The following is a 15,908-nucleotide window of genomic DNA, read 5'->3' on the forward strand; positions in this document are numbered from 1 at the left end:
AAGGCATATTCATATCAGTAACTGAACTGTGCAAATCATGATAGCAAAAAAGATCATCCCTCTCCCACTCTAGATACCCCACCTGGCTCCCCCCTCCACTGTGGGGCAAGGAAGGCCATCGTGCCACTCCCAAAACACGATGAGAAAGTCCTTATTTAACCCTTTGCTAGACTCAGGGAGGCACTGAATAAGCCGAACCTTATCGTCCCTCATCTTCAAATAGTAGGACTTGTCTTTCAGGAGTTGGAGGTTATAGCACCAGTTTACCTCGTGGTGGGTTAACCTTAGCCCCATTTTCTCGTTTAAGGCATCCACACAATCCAGGATCCTAAATACGTTAGCAGAACACTGGGTGGGGGCTAATCGAAAGTGTCTAAGATAATCTCTCATTACTGGCCTCATGGGGATTCTCACGCCCCCTTCTAGAAAGGCGAGTATGGGGATCACTACCTTGCCTGTATTTCTCCTAAAGTGCCATTCCCCTTCCTCACAGTACCTCAGACCCACATTGGGGGGTACCCTATAATCAGCGATGAATTTTTACATTACCTCTTCGGTCTCAACCAACTTTTTTAATTTACCCATCTCTAGAAATGGCCAAAGAGACTCAGGGGATGACGAAAGAAGGAGAGGAACAAGAGAAAGATAAACTTAGAAGAGGGAAAACATAAGTTGAAGAGAGAAGAAAACTTACAGAAATGAGGAAAAGCTCCTCGGACAGGCTTTTTATGCTGGAGAGAGACTTGAGTTTGGCTGGAGGTTTGACTGAACTCAGGATATGTACGCAAGAACTCTTAAGTACAAAGGTAAAGAGACAAGTCCATTCAAATAGGTATTTATACCTCCCATTAAAAATAACTGTGCGGGTTTTCCCGCCCATAAAGGTGAGGAAATCTCCACCGTTAGATCTCCATTGCCCCATTGAACGTGGGGAACGCAGAGTCGCCAGCATTTAATGAAGACACGCTTCATATACCAAGGCACTAGGAACGTGTCTCGGGCAAACGAAGAGACTCTAGCTGATGCGAACCTCAATAGACACGCTTTGAGACCCAACAAAAATATTGGAATACTTGCCCAAGAAAGCTAAAATTCAGATTTTGATAGAAAACCTTGACCCAACATTTATAAGTGAAACGCGAACCAAAGGTATAAGTAACACCTTGACCCAATGATTATAATTGAATCACGAACCAAATGTATAAAGTTTGAACACCATAAGGAAGAATCCCTGATAAGTTCACAGTTCTTGAAGAACCAAAAGAAGAGCAAAGCCTCACATTTTCTGATTTTTATTCAATAATTCTCTATTACAATGAGTGCATGCTACTTATAAGGCATGACTGAAAAATAGAAAATATGAAAAACGTACTAAATAATAAAACCCTAAATAAAAGTTGATTTGGTATGAAATTAGCATATCCAAAATAGGAAAATAGCTAAAAAATGTTCTAAATAATAAAAGCCTAAAATTAAGGTAGATTTGGTCTAAAATAATAAGTTCCAGAATAGGAAAAATGGCTATTAACTAATATGAGGCTAGAAAGTCAATTAGCCATTAATCCACGCCATAAATCATGTCCAATCAAAGCAGATCAGCCCTCAATAGTTTGGATTAAATGTATTACACCTTCATCTTCCTTTAGGCCAAGCTTTGAATGTCTTGCGTTAGAATCAGCCCAAATCTCTTGAATCAGCCCATTAAGTGTTCTTTGATCTTCTTGGATCTTACTTTAGTAATAGGCCCAACTGGAACATGCAATAGATCCTTGAATGCTTTGTGATTCTCATCACTAGTATTAATGGAGGACGAGACTTGACAAGCCGTGACAGAGGCCTAATGTCACAAAAACCCTACTCTCTGTCCAAGGAGTCGGACATCAGGATTTTGAGGGGCTATTGTGGGACTAAAGAACTTAGCGACCCCGACCCACTTTGTATTGGACCCAAGGCCCGCACCGAAGAGAGGAAAATGTCTGAGGACGTACAATGAAAGTCCAAATGGCCTAGAGATGTTGCTGAGGACAATTCTGTCCTTGGCATTCCAGAATCCAGAAGGAAAGAACGGCACGCCTTCGAAGGCAGCCTCCCAAAGCGCTCCCCGAAAAAAGGAAAAGTACAGTAGGACACACACGGAGGTATGGTGTAGGAGAAATTCAAGGAAAAGCTGTCACCTCCACATTGAATGCGCCCAACTAACGTTCTGGCCGCATTAATGAGGAAAGGACCCTTGAACAGTGCAGCCTTGGTTGCCGCAACTTACAGAGGGCTTGAGAAGGCGACTGATGGTCCCTTAAAAAGTTTGACTTTTCAAACATGACAAACAAAGTGGGACAGAGGGAGAATATAATGTGAGAGACTCTCCAAGAATGGGGTATCGCGGAAAAAGAGCAGGAAGAGAGAAAAAAGAGAAAACTACAGCAGTTTGCACGGTCTTGAAAACCACTGTAACCTAGTACTGAAAGTAGAAGAAGAAGAAGAATACCAAGCTCCTCGGACGAAAGGCCCGGGGACAACATTTCCTGCTTGAACCCATTTCCTTATTGGTCAGTTCGCACCTAACTGTGTTTAATGATGGTGGTTCAGACTAACACCTAATTCTTAAGCCCATTCTCTAAAAATTCATTGTATTGGACCAATTGGGCTTGAGACCTTTCGTCCAATAGAAGGAGTGCTCAAACCCACCCCCTACAACATGAATGCACTTAAAGATATACAATAAGATGCATGATATAATTTATATATATATATATATATATATATAATTTAAATACTATTAATAGTCATTTTGATATTTTATTAACTCTTTAAAAATTTGTAAAGATATTATTAAATATAAAATGTAAATTATCCATATTTTTTTATAATTATTGTAAAGTACTTTTTTTTTTTCATTTATTCTAGACTCTTTGATTTTTGTACTTAATAAATCACTTTAATGAATATTTATGATGTTGTCCCACATTTGATTTTAAAATTAAAAAATAAAACTCTTTAAGAATAAATAATTTAGAACAAATAGCACAAAATTAGATCTCTAATTTGGAATTCTAATTTGAGTTTCTCACAGCTTCACCTATTATTATTGTTATTATTATTATTATTATTATTATTATTATTATTATTATTATTATTATTTCTTGGTTCAAAATTCCCCTACACCCTACCAGTAAAAGTACATCTTTAAAAAGTGTATGTTTCTTCAAATAAAAATGGACTACACTAAAATGAATATAAATCATCTATCCAATTTTTTATATAGAACTTTATATTCTACCAATCACAATTTATCATGTATTTATTTAACTTTCCTTGTAAAATAGTCAAAGTTTAAAATCGAAAAAAAAAAATGACAAATCGTGATTGATGAAACATATAAGTGAAACACAAACTATGGTACAAGAATTTGTATTCCACCAAATCAATCTCCAAAAATTCGAAATACACTTTACAAATTCTAACCTATTGGCTACAACCGAGCAGTTACACAACACCACTTCTCCTCTATCAAACAATTTCCAAAAACACAAGCAGGCACTAATAATGAATCCTTATCTACATCTTCCATTGCTTATGTTTTTTTCACTTTTATTTTTATTTTTTACTTGCAAATCTGAAAACACTGGCTTTTTGCAATATGTATCAATAGATCCGATCAGGATTTTCATACCAATAGACCAAGCTCTAACGTCTTTGTCGGCTCCATCGATGTCTCCGTTGTCAATGACATTAGAGAGAAGAAGTCCAAGCAAGGCACTAACACAGTCATGCAAATCCTTAGCACCATTGTTTCGGCAATAAGCGGGTATGATAAATTATAAAAGTTACTTGCTTTATAGATTTATAGTACTGTCACCAATGTGTTTATAAACAATGGTATTAAGGATATGCATGACTGTGTCAGTGCCTTGCCTTAGACTTCCTCTCTCTAATGTTGTTGGCTACTAAGACATCAATGGAGCCAACAAAGATGCTAAAGCTTCGTCTACTGGTATGAAAATCCTGATCGAATCCATTGATTCATATTGCAAAAAGCCAATTTTCTCAAATTTGTAAGTAAAAAATATAGATAAAGATGAAAAATCGTAGTTCCTATGGTCACTTTTCACTTGGATGAGAGCAATAAGGAGTTTTGTTTCTTTCTTCATTTTGGGAATGATTAATTTTGTCTAATTTGAAAAATAATTATATCATTTAATTGCTAAGGTGATTTAATAATAGTAGTCTCTAAGCACGGCTCACGTACATGCTCAAAAGCTCTTTTATTTATTTATTTTTTGTAAAGATTAATAATTTTAATTCATTATATATAATTTAGAGTTGCTACATTTTCCAATCACAAAAATACCTAGGGTGCGATGAATTATTATATGAAAAAATTATTTCACCCACAAACGCATAATACTCATCATACTCCTAGATTTTTTTTGTGATTGAAAAATGTTGCAATCTCGAATTATAATAAATGGAAATTATTAACCTTTAACAAAAAAAAAAAAAAAAAAAGTGCATGCTCACAAGCTGATAGAGGCTTAGTGGTATAATTGAAACAATTTGAAAGGTTCACAGGTTTAATTAAAAGTTAAAATTTATGGGTTTAATGTGAAACTATCCCAAACTACATGAGAATTATATATTTTATTCAAATCATATCATATCATATCATATATTATATAACAAAAGTTGGGTTTAAAAATTGTGGTTGCAACAATTGTAGAAATGACCAGGATTGTGTGAATGCTTATCTACTATCTAGATGATTATTGAGCGTAAAAATAAAAACTGAGATTCTCTTCACCCATGAATGTTGGGTACATGTAAGCGAAGTGAATTTATAGATAAAAATTGAGTTTAGAAGTCGTAGTTGTGCCATTTTTTTTTGAGAAGGAAGTTGTGCCAAGTGGTTCATAAAGTGGCAACAATTTTTCTAAGCCTTAGTTGGGCAAAGTGATTCACCAATTTGACATCAGCCATAAAGGAATAGAGTTTATCATGATTTATAATAACCCATTTTGACGTCAGCCATACAATTATAGATATTGTCAAAATTGTGTAAATACTTATCTATATGGTTATTGAGCGTAAAAAAAAGAAGAAAAAAAAATTAAGCGTAAAATAAAAAAAGTAAAAGGTGGTTCTCTTCACCCATGAATGTTTGGTCCATGTAAGTGAAGTGAATTTTTAAATATCAATAAAAAGAAATAATGACCTCTCAAAAAAATAAAAGAAATAATGAATTTGTGGATAATCTAGATGTGGGGACACGATTTTCAGCCCAGACCCAAAATGTATGGGATATTGGCCCAGTGAACCCAGTACAATAAATTTGTAGAGAGTGGGTAGAAGAACTAGGTTTTAGTGAATGGGATAACAGTTATAATGAGTTTCCAAGACAATCAAACAGAAACGAACCAAGTTTGTACAAGAAAGTTTGTCCTTGGCACAATCTGAGGAGTTCTGTTCTAGTATATATTGGATGATAATGGTTACAGGAGTTGTTGATATTGCTACAGTGCTTTCTCTTCTCCTTTTTCTCCCCCCGATCTCTGGGGTCTCTACCCTTATTTATATCACATATTTTCCTTCATCTCCACCTTACACGTGGATAGTTGATGGTTTATGCTAATACTTGTCCCATCAGCCCCCTTTAGAAGTCTTCTGGGGTGATTGTAAGGCTACAATAATACTGTGTAGAGGTCAGTTCCTCATTAATGCGGCCAGGGAGTTAGTTGGGGTGCATTCAATACGGTGATAGCAGCTTTTCCCAAGATATTTTGGGATTCTTCTTTGTCTTTTGTTCCTATAATGCTTATCCATATTTCCAGAACTTCATGGATCACACCTCTAGATGGCAGGCATCCTTTACGGACCTCGGCCTTGGCTAGCCGAGGACAAATTCATCCTCGGCACAAACTCCTAGGCCATTATGTTCAATATTATCTTCCTTATCCACTAGCATAGGTTTCCTTGGCTATACTTACCTATCCTCGGACGACCCCTTATCCTCGGCTTGGGCCTTAAGCCCAAAACCCAATTGTATGATTTGGACCTATGACCCCACAATAGCCCCTTAAAACTCCGGTTTTTTCCTCTCATCCGAGAAAAAAGGTGGGGTTTTGAATTCTTAAGAGTTAATTATGTTTTGATCCTTTGATTTACACCCGGGGGAGTGTCGTTTCACGCGCCCCATATTTGTACTGTAAATTGCTCCTTTCAAAGCTACCAATTTGAGGAGTTGGTTATAATTTTGGCTCTGTCTTGACACTTATAGAAAGATGCCATGTGTGTTAATTTTCTCAAAGCATGTGGTTCGAGAACTCATGCATGGCTAAGGTTTTGCTTAACACTTAGCAGGAGGTCCAAGGGACCCAACATACCCAAGGTTCTTCTTAGCAGGAGGTTTGAGGGACCCGACATAGCTAAGGTTCTTCTTAACAAGAGATCTGAAGGACCCGACATAGTTAAAGTTCTTAGCAGGAGGTCTGAGGGACCCGACATAGCTAAGGCTCTGTATAACGCTTAGCAGGAGATCCGAGGGGATCCGACATAGCTAAGGTTCTTCTTAGCAGGAGGTTTGAGGGACCCAACATAGCTAAGGCTCTTTTTAGCAGGAGGTCTGAGGGACCCGACATAGCTAAGGCTCTGTATAATACTTAGCAAGAGATTCGAGGGGATCCGACATAGCTAAGGTTCTTCTTAGCAGGAGGTTTGAGGGACCCGACATAGCTAAGGCTCTGTATAACACTTAGCAGGAGATCCGAAGAGATCCGACATAGCTAAGGTTCTTTTTAGCAGGAGGCCTGAGGGACCTGACATAGTTAAGGCTCTTTTTAAGTTAAGACTCTTTTTAGCAGGAGGTCTGAGGGACTCGACATAGTTAAGGCTCTGTATAACGCTTAGCAGGAGATCCGAAGGGATCCGACATAGCTAAGGTTCTTCTTAGCAGGAGGTCTGAGGGACCCGACATAGCTAAGGCTCTGTATAACGCTTAGCAGGAGATCCGAGGGGATCTGACATAGCTAAGGTTCTTCTTAGCAGGAGGTCTGAGGGACCCGACATAGCTAAGGCTTTGTATAATGCTTAGTAGGAGATCCGAAGGGATCTGACATAGCTAAGGTTCTTTTAAGCAGGAGGTCTAAGGGACCCAACATAGTTAAGGCTCTGTATAACGCTTAGCAGGATATCTGAGGGGATCCGACATAGCTAAGGTTCTTCTTAACAGGAAGTCTGAAGGACCCGACATAGCTAAGGTTCTTCTTAGTAGGAGGTCTGAGGGACTCGACATAGCTAAAGCTCTGTATAATGCTTAATAGGAGATCCGAGAGGATCCGACATAGCTAAGGTTCTTCTTAGTAGGAGGTCTGAGGGACCCAACATAGCTAAGGCTCTGTATAACGCTTAGCAGGAGATCCGAGGGGATCTGACATAGTCAAGGTTCTTCTTTAAAGTAACTAGTTTCCCCATAGGTTTGAGTTTGAGAACCATGCAAGATCTTAGTTCTGTCTAGCACTTATGTTCTCGACTTCTTTCCCCAATGGGGATTCATCGAGCCGGGCTACTAGACCCGCGAGAGCTAGCCCTTTAACATATGTACGGGGCATATACTTGATGTCAAAAGCCCCTAGAGCTGCGCCCCACTTAGCAATCCTCCCCGCATAATCAGTACTTTGAAGTGTAGACCTGAGCGGAAGCTGAGTAATGACAACAACTATGTGTTCTTGGAAATAATGGGGAAGCTTTCGTGTAGCATGCACCACCGTCAAAATGGTTTTCTCGAGGGACTCTTGCTGGTAGGAGTTTGATCCCACTATGATTAACCGTTGCATTCACCAACGCACAAGCTCTTCCCACAGACAGCGCCAATTATAGGGACACGATTTTCAGCCCAGGCCTAAATGTATGGGATACTGGCCCAGTGAACCTAGTACAATAAATTTGTAGAGAATGGGTAGAAGAACTAGGGTTTAGTGAATGGGATAACAGTTATAATGAGTTTCCAAGACAATCAAACAGAAACAAACCAAGTTTGTACAAAAAAGTTTGTCCTCAGCACAATCTGAGGAGCTCTATTCTAGTATATATTGGATGATAATGGTTACAGGAGTTGTTGAGATTGCTACAGTGCTTTCTTTTCTCCTTTTTCTCCCCCCGATCTCTGGGGTCTCTACTTTTATTTATACCACATATCTTCCTTCATCTCCATCCTACACGTGGATAGTTGATGGTTTATGCTGATACTTGTCCCATCAGCCCCCTCTAGATGTCTTTTAGGGTGGTTATAAGGTTGCAATAATATTGTGCGGAGGTCACTTCCTCATTAATGCGGCCAGAGAGTTAGCTGGGGTGCATTCAATGCGGTGATAGCAGTTTTTCCCAAGATATTTTGGAATTCTTCTTTGTCTTTTGTTCCTGCAATGCTTATCTATATTTCCAAAACTTCATGGATCGCACCTCTAGATGGCAGGCATCCTTTACGGACCTCGGCCTTGGCTAGCCGAGGACAAATTCATCCTCGGCACAAACTCCTAGGCCATTATATTCAATATTGTTTTCCTTATCCACTAGCATGGGTTTCCTTGGCTATACTTACCCATTCTCGGATGATCCCTTATCCTCGGCTTGGGCCTTCAGCTCAAAACCCAATTGTATGATCTGGGCCCATGACCCCACACTAGATATATTTCCTTAAATTAAGGGATAAAATTTAACAATAGTATAATTTAGGTAAAATTTTATCATTTAAATTTAGCAAATTTAAATTCTTTTCAAACTAAGTCTTTTATAAATTTCTTTCTAAAAAATTCTTTTATAAATTTTTTAAATACCTCACGTATATTAATTTTTATTTATTTATAATTGTTAGAATATACTAGCATGTAACCCCATGCAAACATATGGATGCATTTAAAATTAAACAAAATTTTTATTATAAAAATATAAATAATTAGTCAATTTTTTTAAAAAAAAAACATGTAACACATGCATTCATGCATACGTATAGATACATTTAAAATTTGATAGGCCAAAAACGAATTGACCTATTGTGATAAATTAATCAATTAATTTAGCCAAGTGAATTAATTAAGTTAATTAACATGCAAATGCGTGATAGCACAAACAAATTACCAATAAATTAAGTATACAGCATAAAATAAATAATACGGTGATTTGTTTACGAATGGGGAAACCTAATGGCAAAAACCCACTGGCTGATTTTCAGGTCACCACTCCCGAAATTCCACTATTATCACAACAAGCGGTTACAAGTAAAGGAATCCCAGTACCTTATACCAACCTACAGTTGAACCCTTACCCCAATACCCAATTGGACTTGTTCTGTAGTGACAATTTCTCCTTTCGATGCACGGCTAACCAATTACACGGATCCTAGTAAGCGACTTCAATCACCAACTAGAAAAGGTTGTGGGTTGCAAAGTTCTTCAGTTCATCATAATAATGAAGATCAAGAAGATGCTTGGTCACAAAATCCTACAGTGCACATACACATCAACTTCTTCAAGAATGATGAACTAGGAAAAATTCTGTCTTCAGTCACAATTTGCTTGAACAAACTTTGCTCAACACTTGTGCAACTTGTGAACACTTTGATGGCCTCTAAAATAATCTTTTTATATGTCTAGGTTAAGAGAAAAGAAGGCCTAAAGACACATTCATGGATTCCAAGAAAACAGATTAGAATTTCCATTTCTTTCTTAAACCTTGACAGATAGGAGCTGTCGAGCAGCTGTCGAGTACATAGACTAAAACAACTTTCTTAAGCTCGATAGATGCAGTTGTCGAGCTAGCTGTCGAGTTTTAATGAATTTGCACTTCTCAGCTTGTTTCTTGGACAGACTTGAATGACTTCAACACTTGATCTTGAAACACAATTTCTTAAAATATTAAAAACACCTAGATTTACCCAATTCCAAGTAAAGTGTGTTTTGTCAAAAGATTAGCCAATTACATAAAATAGTGACATATATTCATATCAAGTGAATCACATATGTCCTAACAAAATTAAATACAATTTTTATCATAAAATATAGATAATTACTTAAATGATTTTTTTAAGTAAATATAATTAGTCACATATTAAAATTATTACCTAAATTTAGTACTACTTATGATAATTTTTTTTTCTAATTTTTAATAAGATAGAACGTGTGGTGATTTTTTTTTTTTTTTTGAGAAACATGTGGTGATTTTTAAAATTTTATAATTCATTAATATTAGATTCTTAGTATTTTGAACTCATTAATTCACTTGACACAAGGATTAAAAAACTTAAGTAGACACATGGCACATACTTAAGTGAATAATTATGGTGTAGTCTCACATAAATTTAGACACGTCCAAAATTAGATTATAATTTCAAATTCTAATTCAACTTTCTCTAAATTTTACCTATTAATATATAGATAGATGACTTATATATTTGAATTTTTTTAGTTATATAATTATGTTTTTTATGGTTTATTATATTGGATTCCTCGTTTTTTACACTAAATTAATTAATTTTACACAAAATTTTAAAAATTTAGATTAAATGAGACACGTGGCGCAATATTAAACTCTAATTGAAATTCAATTTTTACACTAAATTAACTTTCTTGGAACAAAATTTTAAAATTTAGATTAAATGAGACACGTGGCGCAATATTAAACTCTAATTGAAATTCAATTTTTACACTAAATTAACTTTCTTGGAACAAAATTTTAAAATTTAGATTAAATGAGACATGTAGCGCAAAATTAGACTCTAATTGAATTTCAGTTTGAAATTTAATTGGATTTTCTCTTTGCTTTACCTATTATATATATATATATATAAATATATAGATTTCCTTGAATCAATGGATAAAATTTAGCAATAATTTAATCTATATATAAAATAATAGGTGAAGCAGAGAGAGTGTGAAATTGAATTCCAAATTAGAACTCTAATTTTGTGCCATGTGTCTAGAATCTGAAATTAAAGTTGAATTTTGCATCATGTAGCTAAATGTATGTGGACTCATTCTCATTAAAACCACTTCTATGTATCGGGTCAAGTGAGTTACTGTACTAATTAAGTTTTTTCTTGATTTTGTAGTCAAATGTGAAAACCAAAGAGATTAATATCGGTGATAAGAACTTAGTTTGGGTACATTGCATAATTTCCAAAAAGATAGCAAAGCTAGAATTTGCATCTTTGTTATAAATTGCTTACAAAGTTTGCATCTTTACATTTGCACTGAGTTTCGGATTAAAGTGCTTTCTTCTTGGTTTTGACACTGAGTTTTGTTTACTATTTACTTATAAAGTTTGCATCTTTACATTTGTTATAAATTGCTAATATGTAATTAGATGCACATTATGCCTAAAATTCACTATCCTTATATTTGGTTTTTTGTTCAGGTTTGGCACCTATAACAATGAAGAAAGCACTGTTGTGGACCGATGGATGATACTTTTTGCAGGCTGCAAAGGAACTTAGTGGTCAATGGAATCTCACGCGAATTGGAGAGGACCCGACTGTAGATGTCTGGATGGCAGATGTGAGTCACTATGTTTTTAAAATGTTAAATGAAGGTAAAGGTTATGAACAATATAAATTTTCCGGAGAGAGATTTATTATTCTATATTTATGCAAGTTTGGTCGCCTTCTTGGAGTGGATCACTCCACCTTGTCTTTCTACTAGAATTTTTTATTCAGATTGTTACAATTTAATTTGAAATTTTATTTGAATTTTCCTATTGTTGTTACTATCATATATTATCATTCCAATTGTTCAATTAGAATATGAAATTGGAGTCCAATTTTACTATTCACGTGTACAATCTAATTATTTTTAATTTTGCTGTCATGTGCAAAAGCCAATGAGATGAAATTAATAACACATTAAACACTCATGCTTTGGGAATCGGTAGTACCAATCTAAATCCATTGGACCTGCTTCGTGATAATACAACTATGAAGGATGTATAAAAACACGCACAAACCCCTCTCTCTATAAAAAGAGATTGGAAAGAATTTCTTTTATCAGCCATGGAACTTCAAAGGTTTTTTCTTCACACAAATGCCCATCATGTTACAAAATGACCCATCGTAAAACTACAAAATGAGTACAACTTTGAGGGTTTTTTTTTTTTTTTTTTAATTTAAAATTTTTTAAGCTGCGAAAATTTCAATCACCAATAGAGATTGAAGATTCAAAAGTGTGAATGGATCTTTTGGATAAACATTGTCACTAAAGTTCATCTTTCTGTGTAAAATATATATACTGCTAAATTTTGTTAATGGAATTTTATGATTAATAATATGAATTTAGACTTAACTGAGTCTTTTAAACATGAATAAACTCATTATTAATAATATATCAATTCCCGTGCGGTAGCACGGGGCTACATACTAGTTTAACTAAAACTTTACCATCTAGGTTCTAGAAATTTAAATCCGATTTCAACTAAAAATCTATTATAGAAAATTTCAAAACTTTTATGTATTCACCCATGGTCTTATTGTACAATCCCTCTTGCACCCCATATTTTTGTTTTTGTTTTTTGTTTTTTTTTGTTTTTTACAAGCTGCAACTTACACATATGCATTTGTATATGATAGTTCTGATTAAATAAATTCATCTTACTTATTGTTATTTGTTTCTAAATTTGCATGCATAGATATTATGTCAAAGGAAACCTACTATAAAAAAGCAAAATAAGGGACATCTATTTAAGTTCTTGGTTCCTGTCAAATTTTTTTTTTTATTTTTTTTTTAGTTATCAATTTTGAACTATATTTTGTGTGTGTTTTAAGGTTTTGGTTATTCTATGTATATAGTTTGTTAGTATTTTGATTTTTTTTTTTTTTCAATTGTGCTAGTTGGGGCATTTGTTCAAGGGTTTTATTTGGTGTATCATTTTCAAATTTCATGTCTTTCATGTGTTGTAGTGCAATTTGATATCAGGTTATCTTTACTTATTGATTGTTAATATTTTATCAATGTTTATTTATTTTTAAATTTTAAAATTCTATTTGTGCTTTGTAATTGTTAACGCTTTTTGCATATAACTATATGGATTCATCATGATTTAAGGTCAATTCAAGTTCCATGTGAGTCTCTCTATATTACAACTAAACTTTCGGTTTTTATAAAGCTGAATTGTTTTTAACTATTGAATCGGTGACTCCTCCCTCGCCTTCAAAGTCAAAAATTCAATTCGCATGTAAGTATCTCTACTTTTATTTTTTTAATTTTTTCAATTATTTTTTTATCATTTTTAATTATTGAATTAAAGGGTTTTTCATTTAAATATGCTGTGGTTATTATTTGAGCTTTGAAGCTTAATATATATTATTATGCAAACTCCCTTTATATTGTTTTTAAGTATCTCCTTTTATATTAGTTGCATAGTTATCTACCATCTTTCATTCAATTAATTTTGGACTTATATATGATTTTTTTAATAAAAACTTAATCTTACATTACACAACATGTATTCATTATATAACTTAAAGCAAAAGATTACTTCGCTTCAAAAAACAAGAGTAAAAGATTACTTTATTTTTATTATCTATTTTATTATTTCATTTTAATTAAATTAAAAAAAATTCTTATTTTTTTAAATTTACAGATGATTCTTGATTAAGTCATGCATTGCACAGACATAATATATCAACTTGTTATATAGAGAAGGCATATATACTTGACACAATTTTTAAGACCTTATTTTTATTATATAGTGTATAATGTATAATATATGATATGATCGTTTAATGTTGATATTTTATTATTATTATTATTATTATTATTATTTGAATGAAAATAATCATGGATTAAGCTAAGAAAGAGTACAATTCATATTTACATAATAGGTTATAAATCATTATTTTTAAGTACAAAAATCTGCCTTTACTGCTAAGAGTGTGTACAAAGTAGCCCACCATAATCCAAAATGAGAAAAGGGGAAAGTCCAAGATCTGACATATAAAGGGATGGTGTTGGAAGCAACTGTCAATTGTGGAAGTTAATAATACTAAAGCTCCCAACAATTTAAATTAAAATACTTGTTTGGCGGGTGTGCAACAAACATTCTGCTAGCAAAAATGAACCTGAAAATAGAATGAATGATAGTATTAAAAGCCAACGAGTAGCACATGCAAGGAAGACATGTGAGTGCGAGCAAGCAAAAAGGAAAAGCTAGTGCACGAAGCAGAGGAAGTAGAAGCAATATAGCAACAATCTAAACATAATGTTTTGCACAGGAAAAGTAGGGGTTCAAGATTTAATATTGGAATGTGCCTTTCTCACAATTTTGAAATAATGCCTTAAAGGGGAAGGGATCATATGGTTCCAAAACTGGACACATCAAATATTTGATGAAGCTATGAGCACCTTGAAGATATTCTACCATAACCAGAATGTGGTTTCTCAAGTCAACTGAAATTGTAACTAATGTGGCTCATTTACTAGCTAGGAATGTGGTAAGCTAAAGTTGAAGGATTTTGCAGTCTTATGTGGAGTACCTATGTAGCAAATGACATAAACCAATTGCAATCAAATGAGTAGTATACATTTTCCATTAGAAAAACATGGCTCGTGTGCATCAGTCCGCTGCTCGATTCCCTTCATCATAGGTAAGAATGAAGAAGCTCGAGAAGAGATATCAATGTCATGAGAGCTCTACGATCATTGACAATAGGAGCAAAAATGTCTGCGCAAGTAGAGGGTTAGTCAATAAATGTAATCAAGCTTCACTATCAACTCTGTGTGATGCCAAGAGAGGCTGCAAGCTGAAGACCATCTATAATCGTCCAAAATTCAGATAAAACGTTGGTGGGCCAACGTACTGATCTACTACATCAAATAATCCATAGCCCATTGTGGTCTCGAATGAAACCACCATTAATGCAAGGCTTAGATTATAATAAAGAAGAACTATCAGACTTTTAGAGGATAATTACAGTAAACCCACCTGTAGTATGACTCATTCTCACTTTGCCTACCTATCGTTTAAAACTTTACACTTTGCCCACTTGAGGTTAGTTCCGTTAGCCTTCCATAACCCACCTCTCCGTTTGCCGTTAGAAAAACACATTTTTAGGTAAAAACAAATATAACAAGAATCATAAAGCTAGGGTTTTTCATTGCTCATGAACTTCAATGAGAACAAAGTGGAGGAACAACACACCAATCAAATGGCTCAATGAAATTATTTTTAATCTATAACAATATCAACAATTTCACAACAACTCAAAATTTTGAACCAAATTTTACAAGAAGACCAACATCTCAAAACAACCAGTAACGTTCTCAACAAAGAAAGAGTGAGATAGAGATAAGCCAACAACTGAAGTGTGAGGAATAGAAAAATCCAGCCGTGCGTTTGGATCATGGTAGATCAATCATGGGTTTGGTGTTGTGGTGGTGGCTTCTAGGTGCTAGATCGGAATGTAAGACAGGGAGAGAAATCCAGCAACACGTTTTGAGAGTGGGTTTGGTTTCTTACTGTTGTGGATTGACCTTGATCTCAACTTATCCCTCTCCTAATTTCCAGTCTTTTCTGCACAACCAACACCACCAAGGAAAGAAAGAAAGGAGCCTTCCAACTTCAAACCTATCACCTGAATCTTTTAAAAAAAAAAAAAAATCCCAAAGCAAATATCTACCTCAAGTAAGCTATATCCTCCTAGATTTCTTCCCCAACCACTATCATCCCTCAATGTCCTTCTCTCCAACAAAAATCACACAAAGTGAACTTGATGAACTGCACTTCTTCTCCGTTACACATATTCACCCATATGTATAGAAGGACCGATGTTGCATCTAAAAGTTGGTATTGTAGTGCGTTTCTTTTGTCTCTTACACATTGATTACATTATATATATATATATATATATATATATCGAAGGACCGGTGGTTCAA

The sequence above is a fragment of the Quercus lobata genome, chromosome 10 (genome assembly GCF_001633185.2).
Source record: "Quercus lobata isolate SW786 chromosome 10, ValleyOak3.0 Primary Assembly, whole genome shotgun sequence".
Taxonomy (NCBI): domain Eukaryota; kingdom Viridiplantae; phylum Streptophyta; class Magnoliopsida; order Fagales; family Fagaceae; genus Quercus; species Quercus lobata.